This window comes from Triticum aestivum, chromosome 5B (genome assembly GCF_018294505.1).
Source record: "Triticum aestivum cultivar Chinese Spring chromosome 5B, IWGSC CS RefSeq v2.1, whole genome shotgun sequence".
Classification (NCBI taxonomy): Eukaryota; Viridiplantae; Streptophyta; class Magnoliopsida; order Poales; family Poaceae; genus Triticum; species Triticum aestivum.
Genome location: NC_057807.1, coordinates 685,346,664 through 685,361,325, shown reverse-complemented (window position 1 = coordinate 685,361,325; position 14,662 = coordinate 685,346,664). Strand labels below are relative to the sequence as shown.

Below are 14,662 nucleotides of genomic sequence, written 5' to 3'. Positions count from 1 at the left end.
CCAAGGCCTTCAGGAAAAAAACGACACTCAAGCGCCGCCGTGGCCGGATCCAACCACAAAGACCAGAATCAAAGTTTTTGCCCTGATGAAACACCCCGGACTTATCCGAGCAATGCCTCCAACAAGGTAACGACATAAAAAAACATTGTCATTGCCAGGGATGACCACTCAGGTCTGACCTAGGCTTTCGCCCCAGAGGCGGAGCAGGATTTCCCAAAGCCTAGGGCTAAAACTAAGTATTTATACCACACATACCAGTGCATGTTAGAAGTAACAAATTCACCTTTTTTTGCGGGAATCACAAATTCACTTTAAAAATGATATATGGATTTACCACAAGAGGAAATTTAATAGAACAAATAGTTTAACAATGATGATGTTGGTATTGTTCGATGAAGGCTAGCTGGATGTTGCTTCGAAAAAAATCATACGTACCCTATTCATCTTGGATTTCTATCTTTTTTGCTTTTTTACAAATAACCGAAACAAAATTGACTAAAGTAATACGAGTACAATTTAATCATCTTGGATCTAGGAAAAAGATAGACGACACACTAAAGTAGAAATTACCAGTCTAGCCGGTTGTGGAGACGGAGAAGAACAAGACGTTGCCCGGTTGTTGAGATGGAAAAGACCAGAAGGTTGGACTTGGAGGGGGCTGCTCCGACGAAGCGACGAGGCCATGCGCAGGTCTGTCGAGCCATTGAGGGGAAACGCCTGGAGCGGCGCACGGAACAAGGCAACCATTGTTTTGTCTAATCGGTCTAATCGTCGGGCAATCGATTCCTTTGGAATCTCAACTGACCAACGATCAAATGTGGGCGTGATTTTTTTTGGCAATAACGTTTTTTTAGGGGAAAACGTTTTGTTTTTGGCTTCATGCTGCTTACCTATGCAGATTTAGTTGGCCCGCGAGCCTGAGAAGGTACATAGGCTGAGCGGCTGAGGCCTGGAGCTGGGCAATCACGCCTGGGGCTGGGCCTCTTAAAATCTGAAAATCTGAAAATTTTCTTTTGGAACCATAGCACTAGTTGGGCCACGCCCTGGGGCTATAACCCCGGTTGCCATAGGCCCAATTCCACCCCTGTTTCGCCCCGAAGCAAGAGACTGGGAGAACAACTAGTTAACGAGCGCTCCTTCGGGAGCCTCACAACGATTAGCGTCACTTGGCGTGCTCTCAGCCATTTGCCACATGTCGCGTTCTGAACGCTCTCTCCGGATTTTGTTTTTTTAGTTTTCCGCACGCAGTTTCGGCTTTTTAAACGGGTTTCTCCAGGTTGTTTCGACGTTTTGGTTTTGCTCCGGTCTTCCTTAACTTTTCGATCAAAAAAATTCGAAAAAAAACATTTGCGCGAAAAAAGCGCGTTTTCTTTTCTTTTTTCTTTCGCGAAAGTCATGGTTTTTCTTCCGCGAGAGGCACGGTCCTGCTTTAGCGAGAGTCACGGCCGTACCTTTCGGAAACGAAAAAAACGCGTTTTCTGTTTTTTTTCTTTTGCAAGAGTCACGGTTTTTCTTCCGCGAGAGGCACGGTTGTGCTTTCGCGAGAGTCACGACCGTGCCTCTCGGAAAGGGAAAAAAACGTGTTTTTTCATTTTTTTCTTTCGTGAGAGTCACGGTTTTGCTTTCGCGAGAGGCACGATTGTGCTTTCGCGAGAGTCACGGCCGTGCCTTTCGGAAACGAAAAAAAAGTGTTTTCTATTTTTTTTCCTTCCACGAGAGTCACGGTTTTGCTTCCATAAGAGGCATGATGGTGATTTCGTGAGAGGCACGGGCGTGCCTCTTTCGGAAAGGGAAAAACCGTGCTCCCGGTACGGTTTTTTCGCCTGGTTATTTTCGTCCGTTTTTTTCTGAAAAAAAGAAGTTCGCCAAAACCTATCAACATGGGATTAATTTTGAAGATCTCGACGCGAGGAATCCAATGGTAAAAACGGTTCGAGATTTGGACGCACGGTTTAAGAGATAAAACATTTTGAATAAACGAATCTACGAAAAAAGGGAAAACTCCCAGGTTGCGATAAGTGGCGCGCTGCATGTGCGCCACTTGTCGCGACCTGGAAAGTGGAGTATCTTTTGCAATGAGTACTCCTTAGTTAATGATTTCGCGAGACTGGATGCTCGTCGAACCACCATCAAAGTCACGCTTGTGTTGTCCCCACCGCTTGTTCGCAATCCCAGCAGCTACAATTTAATTTCCGCCACGCCAGAAACATCTCTACTATCTATCACTCTTTCTGATTTGCACCATTAATTCAAGAATGTCATGAATTAATTTGTGCGTATTTCCTCCATAGGGGTATCTGTAAGGGATATGCAGTTTTTTTTGCCCCTCTATCTATCACTCTTTTCGATTTGCAACATTAATTCAATAATGGCATGAATTAATGTGTGTGTATCTCCTCCGTAGCTATCTGCAAGGGACATGCAAATCTCAGAAATGGATTCTCCCTTCGTAGTAAATGCAGCGAACCCTCCCCTCCAATATATACACACGTCACATCTGGGTTTGCGGAAAACCGAACTACTAAGCCGTCAAACACCAACAAGCATTGCTGCAACAGAAATGTCCATGAAGCTCGCCGCGTGCGCTCTCCTCCTTCCTCTAGTGCTTGCAGTGCTCCTCCACCCTGCCGATGTCGTCGCTGTAGGTGATGGCACACCAGGGCGCGGTGGCGGCGGATTCAGCCTGCGGCTGATACAGCCCCGACTGGAACCGTAGCATCCACGTCGACGACGACGGCTTCGTGCACCTGAATGAGCACGCCACCACCGCGCTTCGTCCGCCCATGCACACACAAGTTGAGGGCAAGTACAGCGTCGTCACCACCGTTGGGACGGGGGCCGGACGACGCACGTACGTCCTCGCGCTGGATATGACCAGCAACCTACTATGGATGCAGTGCAAGCCGGTCCAAAAGCCTTTCGCACAACAGCCGCCGCCCTTCGAGCCTGCCAAGTCGCCGTCGTTCCGCCATGTACCGGGAAACAGTAGGTTCTGCTTGCCGCCTGCTTATGGGCATCAGCCCACAGTTAGAGACCCATGCAAGTTTCATAGCACCGGACTTGACGGCACCGATGCAAGAGGCGTCCTGAGCAGAGAGACCTTGGCCTTCGGGGCCTCCGCCGGCCAGGAGGCGGAGGTTGCTGGCGTCGTCATTGGCTGCGCGCACAACAGCGAGGGCTTCAACTTCAACAGCCACGGAGTGCTCGCCGGGGTACTCGGCCTGGGAAGGCAGGCCCCATCGCTCATCTGGACCCTCGGCCAACAGAGGCATGGTGGCGTGCAAGTGCATCGCTTCTCATACTGCCTCCCTAGCCACGGCTCACCGGACCACCACAGCTTCCTCCGGTTCGGTGACGACGTCCCAGACACCCAACACATGGTAAGCACCAGGATCTTGTACATGACATCCACGATCAGCCGAGATTTCAGCGCCTACTTCGTGGCCCTCACGGGCGTCAGCGTCGCCGGGCGGCAGCTGCACGATATTAGGGAGTTGTTCAAGCGCCACATGCACGGCCAGGAGTGGACCAGCGGATGCGCGTTCGATGCTGGGACACCCACAATGGTGATGATAAGGCCCGCTTATGCAAAGCTCAAGGACGCCGTGGTGAAGCACCTCGAGCCGCTCGGGGTGCCAACCGTGTCCCGCGAGTAGCACCTCTGCTTCCGTGCGACGTCGCAGCTCTGGCAGCATCTGCCCACGGTGACGCTGCACTTCGGGGAGAATGAAGCGCGGCTCGTGCTGCCGCCACAACGGTTGTTCGTCGCAGTGGGGCAAGACATCTGCCTCGCCGTGGTGCGGAGCTACGACTTCACAATCATCGGTGCGATGCAGCAAGTGGACAAGCGCTTTGTCTACGACGTTAGAGCTGGCAGGATCTACTTCGCCCCTGAGAATGCATGCCATGCAGACGCCGGCCACCAGATTTAATTCAACTTTTGTTGTTTGAAATTGATGTTATCAACTGTTCAAGAAAATAAAGTAGGTTAAGAAAGATGTTTGATCTTGTTCTTACAGTGCCGTTTCTAACTTCTACTCCCCCCGTTCCTAAATATATGAAGTTTTGTCTCTTCAAGAACTAACAAAACGTCACCCGCAGAAAAAAAAACTAACAAAACGTCATATATTTATGAATGGAAGGAAGACAAGATGAACTCAATTAAGTTGTGTGCGCTTGTGCTGATTTCACACTTGTTACAATTGCTTTATTTATAAAGCAGGATGAAAATCTATTTCGACCAAAAAAAAACCAAAGGTCACTAGTAGAAAACAGGCCTTCCGTACGGTCGATTAGTCCCGGTTCTCGTTTTGGCCCCGGACTAATGGTACCATTAGTCCCGGTTCCAAGGGCTACGATTTAATCCCGGTTCATTTTATACATATAGTTAGATCCTTCCAATTTACGTTTCTCTTTGTCGCCGGTGATTTCTATTCTGGTGCATATACTTTAGGAAGGCATAAGCCACAAAACCATGAGATATATAGAAAGGTGTGACAACTCATACTTGTTGCCTGGGCTACAATGCATATACTTTAGGAAGTATTTGTCCAAACTCATAATCCAATTATGCCCCTTAATCACATATTATGTGTCTTAGGACCTATTATAGGTTTGCTCATGTGGGTGCTCGCTGGTGACCGACATCTTATCACACTACTAGGGAAAACCTTATACACAGAAATTTAGCAACAACGCGGGTCAAAAAAGAGCGTTGGTGCTAAATAGTAGTAGCGATTGGCGGAAAACCGCGCTACAGATACAACTTTAGCAATAGCGCGTGTAGTGACAAAAGCGCTACTACTAATATTCCCATTGCTAGAATGATAGGGTATGCATAGCAGTAGCGGGCTTGGAGGAAACGCACTACCGCTACGTCATAAGTAGCAGCGCGTTTCCTAAGAAGAGCGCTACTACTAAAGGAAATAAAATAAGATGAAAAACAAATAGAAAAGTAAATGAAAATGAAAGAAATAGAAAAAGGAGAAAGAAAAAAAATTAAATGTAAAGCAAAATAAATGAAAAAGCAAAAAAAACGGAGGAATGCATAGCAGCAGCGTGTGTTTGTAAGAGGCGCTATAGCTAACGTAGCTGCAGCGCATGTCCTAGACCCCCGCTATAGAAACAGAAAAGGAAATTAAAAAATGGAAAAAAATTACATAGCTATAGCAGCAGCGCGTTTTGCTAAAACGCGCTACCGTTAAGTTTGACTTAACCAAAAAACCGTTTCCTCCCGGCCACCACTTCTCCCCCAAATCCCTCAACCCACCCCGCGCGCCGCCGTCTCCCTGATTCGCCGTCGCCCCACTTCGCCGCCGTCTCCTCCCGACGTCGACGCCACCAGAGCCGTGCGCCGTCGACGCCACCGGAGCCGCCCCCAACGCCACGGAGCCGCGCGGCCTCGTCAACGCCACCGGAGCCACCGTCGACGCCACCGGATCCTTCCTCGCCACAACTGCCTCCCTCGCCGTCACCGGAGACGCCCCTGCCTCCCTCGCCGTCACCGGAGACACCCCTGCCTCCCTCGCCACCACTGCATCCGTCGCCACCACCGGAGCCATCCTCTGTAAGCCCCCACCCCTCCTCTCTCTATATAATGCATAGGTTAGCTAGTTTAATTAGGTTAATTATCTAGGTTAGGGCAAAATTTTAGTTAGGGCTTTAACAGAGAAGTAGTTAGGTTAACTAGTTTAATTAGGTTAATTATTTAGGTTAGTGCAAAAATTTAGTTAGGCTTTGACAGAGAACTAGTCAGGTTAACTAGTTTAATTAGGTTAATTATCTAGGTTAATTAGTGCAAAAATTTATTTAGGGCTTTGACAGAGAACTAGCTGCGTTAACTAGGTTAATTAGTGCAAAAATTTAAGTGGCCATGTTATATCTTTTCATTGAAGTTGTTTGATTGTGCCCAAGTGGCTTTGTTGTTTCCAGGGAATGATGCTGAGTGACCTATGTTTTGCTGGAATGTTGATTCATTTCTGTTCCGGCAAATTTCAGGTTCTCGATTTGTCCATTTTTTAGCAAAGGTCTTGCCGAAATTTTCCGTGAATTTCGCCATGGCAAAATGATAGTCCTTTTTATGTCATTATTCATTTTATTAGGTCTAGAATTAATTGACTAGATTTAATCATAGGAAACATGGCTAGCAACGATGAAGGGGACAGGGTTCTGGTGATTGCGACGACGTCTACCGGGCGGCAGACGAATTTTTTAGCCTTACCGACGATCAACCGATGTTGTTGATGGGCCCACCGGTGGCATCGGGGACTGAGACCGACACGCAGACCGGTGCTGAGACTGAGACTGGCGCTAAGATTCAGACCGACATCGGACCGGCACTGAGACTGGCGCTGAGACCGGTGCTGCCTCAGGGAGCGGAGCCAGTGTAGAACCGAAAGCGAAGAGGCAATGGGTTCCTAACAAACTCAGGACTACTAGACTGGTGGTCACGAAGGTGGACGACGGCAATTTTGAGCCAAAGGCGCCCGAGGAAGCGCGCGCGTGCTACAGCAATCAAATAGGCTGCATCGTACGGACAACCGCCACCATCAACGATGAGAAACTAAAGAAGATAGAAAATATAAGGAGCTCCCTCCTAAAGAAGTTTCACTAGATATTCTTGTTCCCGGGCCGGAATGAGAAGGATTATGAAGATCCAGACGAGGACCTGGCAATGAAGAAGATAAACAAACACGCCATGACCAAGTTTAGCGACGCGTTGGCCGCCAGGAAAAATCGAGTGAAAGCAAAGATCAACGACAGGGAACCCTACTCCGAGATTGTAAAGGATAATCCGACAATCACGGAAGAGCAGTTTCAAATATTCAAGGAGGCTTGCGAGGCCGAAGCTGCCGAAAAAAAGTCTAAGTACATGAAGGGGCTTCAAAAGAGGAACATTGGGAGCCACCACCTCGGAAGCCGTGGTTACGGCGGAAAGAGGTCCAAATGGGCCAAGGAGGACGCGGAAGCCGCGAGTCTGGGCATCCCAGACCCCTTGGCGGATTTCACCGTCCCGCAGGAGCGTGACGTCCTGAGGGCCCGGCACCGTTGGGACCCAGTGAAGAAGGTTTACGAGACAACGCCGGTCATTACGGAGTTCATGAGACTGCTGGTAATTTTAGTTTCTGATCAATTCGAATGCACACGTTAGTCATATTTGTAAACGATCCTTGTGCCTTTTGCAGAGAGAGCAGCACCGGATTGCGGCCGAAAGCGACTCGCCGTCTGAGGCATTGGCGAGGCCCAAGTGGGACACTCCATTCAACCGTGCGTTGAACATATTGAAACAACAACCGGTGGATACTCGACCGTCGTATGCACGCGTGCACGGTGTCGGAGACGGCGCCACGTGGAAGAAGTACTACCTGAGACCACGGAGGAGAGAAAGGAAAGACAGAGGTTAACTGAATAAAACATCGACAAGAAGGTTGAGATTGCGGTTGAGAAGAAATCATCTCAGACAGTCGCAACAGCGGTAGCTACCGCAAAACAGGCGATTGCAGATATATCTACTTCCTTGGTGGCGGGAGTTTTCACCTGGACAAGGCAAAATCCAGAAAAAAATGCAGAGGACTTTCCCCTTGCTGACTTCTTGGGAGCACCTGCTCCCGCACCGGCTCCCGTACCTGCTCCCGCACTGGCTCCCGCACCTGCTCCCGCACCGGCTCCCGCACTGGACGTGCTCGGTGGTGCCTCCTCTTTGGCTGAGCTCGACGCCCTCACGGTATCTGTCACACTGGCCCCCTTCAATATAAATGTATAATCTCCCGTTTTCGTTGGCTTTCGGATGTCTCACATCGCAGACTTGTCTTTGCACGCCGACGAAACCCCGTGCACCATATTGTACACCATCGGCGAACAGAAGGTGGACGTGGGGAAGGCGACGATAATGGAGCCGAAGGAACCATTATTCCATAGCCGGCCGATCCCCCCGAACATCTTCAAGGTTTCCGTGGCCAGTGTCAAATCGGGCCACAAGAATTTGCCTCCTCTAGTACTAGTGGGGGATGACGACGAGACCCCGCGGCGGCTTGGTAATTGTTGCAATGGGTGGGTCCTGTTGTGGCCAAAGAGTCTGCTTCGTCTGGAGGCGGCCGGGAGCACACCCACCACGAGCACGCAGCCTCAGCAAGGTATGAACATCAACACCCCACCTACCCAATTAGCGTCGGGTGTCGGGTTGGGTGATAGCGGACGGGGTAAGCAGGTGGCTCCATTAGTCGCTGATGACGTCGCCATGGATGAGGATGAGGATGACGATGGCGCTGAACAGTATGTCTATACTGGCACCTCCTCAGGGTTTGAGCGTCATGAGTCGGTGCCTGAATTACCGTCTCAACGTATTATTGACGACCTTCCAGTAGTAAATAAGTCTAGGAAGAGAGCGAGGAAAGGCAAAAAAGCTGATTCTATGATCCAGCCGCCTCAGCAGCCTCGGCTTTAGGACCGAGTAGATATCCCCGATGCGGATAAATGGCATATCCCCGGTCAACCAATCCTACCTGAAACAGCGCTACGGGCCAGATTCGGCGATCTAAGGAGACTTCATGACGATGTGCTGCGGGTAGAGAAAGGCCTCATCGCCTCGAAAGATCCAGGATACCCACTCTACGTGGTTAACGTTCCGCGGCAAATGTCATACGTCGACAGCTTCCCCGTGGATAAGTTCTTCCTCCGATTTGATTACATATTCGACATGTTTCACGTGAAGAAGCTGGATTTTACGTTTGTCCGCCTTTATGCCTTGCACATGAACTACATCATTGGGGTTGAGCAGATACGTCATATCTGTGTCGCTGACCCGTACTACATGCACGAGGGCTTCTTGGGAGTCTGTGCAGAGCAGCGTGAATACGCGAGGGATTACATCGTCAGTTTCATGCTCGCCAATAAGGACAAGGAGGCGATTCTCGTGCCTTATCATCCCGTGTAAGTCATCCGCGCTGCTATCCTTCCTTCGATTTCAATAATTCATTTGCACGATGGAGGCTAATTAATTTGAGGTGTACTTATTTTGGGCAGCGGCGGGCACGCCGTCCTCGTCATCCTCTACCCCCGATTCTCCCACGCTCTTTACTTGGACTCGTCGAAGAACATTCACAAAAAGGATTACACCCACATCAAAGATGTTCTCGACAGTGCTATGTTTTACTACCAAGCAAGGGGTGGAGAGGTTAGGGACAAGAAGAGAAGGGGCGGCAGGGCCGCCTTCAGCCATAAGACCGACTTCTGCTGCATCCAGCAACCGAACGATTCTCTTAATGATGGATTCTATGTCCTACACCACATGCTGGAGTACAGACGGGATCACCAGAACCTTCACATGTCACCTAGATCTGGCGATGCCCATATTCTGCAATGGGCAAAGGACATAGGAGATATCGAGGATCATCGACTTCGTGCTGAGTTCTATAACATCTAGCGTGAACTTGCCCAAATCATCATGAATGAGGTCGTCGGAAAAACAGGGATGTTCTACGCAGAAGGACAAATGTCGTGGGAAGACGTCCGAACATGGATAGCCTCTTAGCGTCTCGACATGAAGCCTTTCACTAAGCTCGGGGACTATCTCCCTGACCTCGATGGATGGCACGACATGTTGGAGTGATTGTCGATATATGACAATGTGTCTGTTTAGTCCATACTTTCTGTATGACAAAACTTTGAGTTATGCGCAGTGAAACTTTATTTGTGATGTAATTAAACCGTCCTCCTCGACTAGCAAAGATCACTCTAGTTAGGGCATTTTGGGTACGATGAACTTTGTTATTTATGCTTATGATATGTTGTTTCTATTTTTGTCAAGTCTGTCTCTTTCTGTTGCTAAACTATATATGTTGCATATCATCGACTCATGTGACGATGCAGGTGCATAGATCATAGATGGCTAAGAAGTGCTACGCCAGGAGTATATATACGACAAGTGGCCGGAGTGTCAGGCCCAGGTGTACCGGTTTTCGGTTTCTGAGCGACACGCAGTAGTTAGTTTAGGTTCACGCTAATGCGAGAGAGGGATACGAACTCATGTACTCAAAGTGATAGCTATTCTCGCGTATATCACCGTTTAGATGGATGAGGATGTATTTGCAAGTAATCGAGACTTCTATCGCTATTTTTGAGATTGATGACGAGAGACCACTTTGTGTTGGATGATGATTATGATGATGACATGATTTGATGAGATTAATTATATGTATATGCTATGATTACATTTGTATGTGGATGATATGCTAAAGATTATTGTATAAAGCCTATTCAAATACAAAACAAATAAAAAACAAATATGCAGGAAAAAAAACTAATAAAACTAGTAGTAGCGAGGGGGGAAAATTTAGCAATAGCGCCGCCTTACCAGTAGCGCTTTCCAGTAAACAGCGCTGCAGATAATATCAGTAGCGCCCTTTTCTAAAGATCGCTGCAGCTATTCATGTGTAGCAGTAGCGCTGGTCAACAGGCACTGCTGCTATACGTTAGCTGTAGCGCCTTATTAGTAGCGCCGGTACCCGCGCTACTGAGAGGGCCAAAACCCGCGTTGCTGCTAGGCTTTTCCCTAGTAGTGTCATGAGATCATATCATTCTTCTCTTTACTTTTATATTTTTGTTTCCATTTCTTTCTTTTTCCTGTACAAGTGTCATGCTCTCACCCTTCCTCTATCAATGAAAACACACCTCTCATGTGTACTTACACTCAGCCGAATTCCATCTAGCAATGCTCTTGTCCCATTCTCATGAATGAACGATTCCTCTCAGTCAATGGTATACAATCCATCAGAAACTTCAAGAAAACAACCATGCTCCATACAGCTCAAGATGTTGGCCTTTTTACTTCCACCAGAAACTTCAAGAAAACAACCATGATCCATATAGCTCAAGATGTTAGCCTTTTTACTTCTCTGGCGACCAGCCAACATTACTTTCTGCCTCCCAATGTGCATGCATACAATGGACCTACCACGGGCCTCTGCTTTGATGTGTCACAAGCACAACGACCGGAGTCGCATTGTTGCGGAACACCCGAGCATTTCGCTCATTCCAGATTTCCCAAGAGATAGGAATACCAGCACTCCTTGACGGAAACCATGCCTCCCCAGTCCGTAGGATGAACATCATGTAAACCAAGCCATGTTTTGATCATTGCCCAAACTCTGGCTGCATATTCTGTATAAAAGGATCAAGTAGACATGGAAGTATGCTCATATATTGTTGAATCCTGTAAAATATTTAAAAGGTAATCTGCCACATTTTAACTGCACACTCTGTTAACAAAAGTCAAGACACTATATAAATATATTAAAGAAAACTTCATCAGAATAGTCTCGGTATTCAATTGCTATCTTCTGATGACATCTGGGTCATTGAATGTTGAAATCGCAAGCTGACAATAATTACACCATATGTCCACTGAATAAGTAACTGCAAGACCTGCCCGTTCATGCATCTCCATCTGTCCATATTCACAAGGATTTCACTGTCATAGATGTAGAGTATTTACTATTTACAGTGATTAGGCACACGCACACACCCTAAAACCAGACACAAGGATCAACAAAAACACCTTATCTTCTTTTACTTCCATCACGTTCCATTTCTTTTGACAAAATCTAGCGAGTTCTTGCAATTTCAATAACAAGTAGGTAGATGAAACTCACATCAAACACCAACTATACAAATAAACAACTAAAAATGAAAAAATGGAGATGTGTAGCGTGTTCAAATAAAAAAAAGTCACATAAACTAAATTTTCCTAATAAAACCTGTTTGGATAGCTTATTCTAATTAAAATGTTTAATATCACGTGAGCAACATGTTCCAGAATAATATAATTAAATGAAAGCAATTGGCTAGTTAATAAGAAATATTAGAGCATTTAGATCACTACTTTAGTATTCTAAATGCTCCTATATTTCTTTACAGAGGATGTACATACAGTTGCAGGAAGGTAAGTGTGCATATACAGGACAAAGGAAGAAAATGTTCAAGGTCAGGGCTATGAGATTAACATACCAGCTCTATCAACTGTTATTTCTTATTCAGTAAATTTGGTACAAAGCTTTTATAAAGCAGCCCTTAGGACAACAAGTATGAGTTGTCACACTAAATAACCCCCTTCATGATACATGTGTTGCACATTTCATGGGCACCACAGAATGAGGGTCGAACAAACAAACTACTCACCCTGACACCCTGTCCGCCCCGGACCGGGACGAGATGGAATCATGAGATTTGATCTCATCTCATTTCCTATCCATATATACTCGCAAACCACTGCCGGTAGGATCGCACTGATTACTGCCAATTTGTTCCTTCACCCAAAACTTTGTCAAGAACAAATAGTGATCAATACTCCAACCCTGGCCATAACTAAATAACTAACAAACGAGGTGCAAAACAGAGGATGGATTATTGAATCAACTTGCTAATGTAGTTCTTTTCTCAGTACGACCCTTGAGAGCATTTTATTCTTTTGAGTGAAACTTATAGACTTGACATGAGGAACCTGGACTTGACCTCTTGACACAACTAATATATTAAATAGCTTCAGAATAACCGGACACATACATGTGTTCATCTTTTCAGAGTCTCCACACATACATGTGCCCATCTGCTCTGTAGAATCTTGTGCAATACACAGATGTTTCCACTGTCATGCACGACACAACTTTAAAAGTGTTTGGCATGTATTATCTGAAAGTCAAACTTACGTCTACGCATATCCTGTAACATGTAAGCCGAAACCCAATGTATCCCAAGGTTTCGCCTTGCAATCCCTATGCAACATTGCATCTCCCATTTGATGTTGCTGCTGCCATGACATGATGCGCCTATAGCGAAATCTCACCGGGCATGTGGAATCCTCGTCCGTGAAAAATCGTCTCAAGGCTTTCTCCGGCATAGGAGCTGAGAGGAGAAACCTTGAAGCTTATGAGGGAAAGGGATCATGAGAAAGATGATCATAAAAGTTCTATGTTGAAAGGCCTGACTTGTAATTTAATTCTACAAGTTTCTGGGTACAGGAAATGGTGAGAAATTACCCATCCGCTACGCAGTTGGAGTAGCATCAGGTGTCATAGGTTGTGCCATTTGCGTTCTTCACTGGCGCAAATTCCTCTTCGTGTAGCACCTGAATTTTCAGATATGCACCTATGAGTATCTCAAGGTTTTAAAGCTCACAAAAAACAGGAAAAGAAGAGGGAGCAGAAGATGCTATATTAGGGCAGATTTGTGAAAGTCGAACCTCAAAAAGTGTCATGGACAGGGATTAAATGGATATGTTGAATATGAACTGCTCAAGCTTCAGGCCTATCGTACATCCATGAACCAAAGGTACCTAAATGCCAGGTGCTGCAACAGAACATGATTTATGCTGGAGCATGGCAATTGCCAAGTAAAATTACTTGCCATAACATGCCTAGCAGATCCTTAAATCACAAACTGTAGCTCTAGATGTAATTCCCATTCTCCTAGGAAAATTTAAGAAATACAAGCATTAAGCATCAAGTAGGTAAAATAGTAATGATCTACTGTTAAATCCAGATTAGTTTGGAAGAGACAAACAGAGGAGTGGCCTCAAAAAACATTGGATTTGAAGGTGACGATGCTATTAATAATAGATCCATTCTGCTTGGATCTTCAAAATGTGAGGAAAGGAAATGTGCCTGAGTTTGCTTATATCACTCCAATAAATCACCTTTGTTCTCACCCTGCACTCCAAGATCCATCATCCATGATGCACGCCTGATTCTTTCTTCTTCTAGCAGCTGTGATTGATTCATCAATCAATCAATCCATTGCACCTGCAAATCTTGCTTAGTTAACAGTAAAGTAAATGGTACGGATATTATTGCTCAAGTTAATGCAGGTAAATGGTACGAAAGGGTTGCATATAGAGTCAAGCCAAAGAAAATGATCAACAACTCAAGAGGTAAATACTTCTTCGCCTCGAAACATAATAGAGCCTTGCAAGTCAGTAACAATGTAATCTTGACTCTTCAGGGTAGAGAACATTGACGTTGCACAATCTGAATAAAAAAAGGAACTACAAAGAAAAATGCAGAATAAAGAGCTTAGAAGCTTATTAACTGCTTTTGATTCTTCTAACTAAAGGGATGAAGAAATCATTATGATTAAACAAACATGCATTTGACAGTGGCATAGTCAATGCTGACGCCAATTGCTGGAGGATATTCAGTTCAAAAGTACGTAGTTATTTATTAGTTCAGTACATTCGAAAGATGCAGGTTGCTCCCATCCTAGTGTGAAGTCCTGCTCATGCATGTAAAACGAATTTAAAGTAAGACATCAAGGCATCAGGCACTTAGCAGTTAAATACTTCGCGTCACAACATCACAGAAGTTTGCTCATCCTTAAGAATGTACTTTTATGAGAAGAATGATGGACCAAAACAATTGCATGCTCAGAAGAAAAAAAGTAACACACAAGAGGAAGGTACCACGGTGAGGGGAAGGAGTGACACTGCTCCCGAGGATTGTGGGCATGGTAGGTCGGCGGCGGCTGAGCCGAGGAGCGTCGGAGGCCGCTGACGCTGCCACGCCTGAGCCCACATGCAAAATTTAAAATACGTAGTGCCTGTACTGTATTTCTCCCCTTCCATGGTGTTAATTCTTGCTCCACTATGTATATCAATTGCTTAACAGGCAAAGAA

At 46.2% G+C, this 14,662-nt stretch overlaps 1 pseudogene; it reads left to right on the top strand.

Annotated features, from left to right (window-relative positions):
* Positions 1 to 2,560: 2,560 nt before the first annotated feature.
* LOC123117661 (aspartyl protease family protein 2-like) lies at positions 2,561 to 3,932 on the top strand (annotated as a pseudogene).
* The last annotated feature ends 10,730 nt before the right edge of the window (positions 3,933 to 14,662 follow it).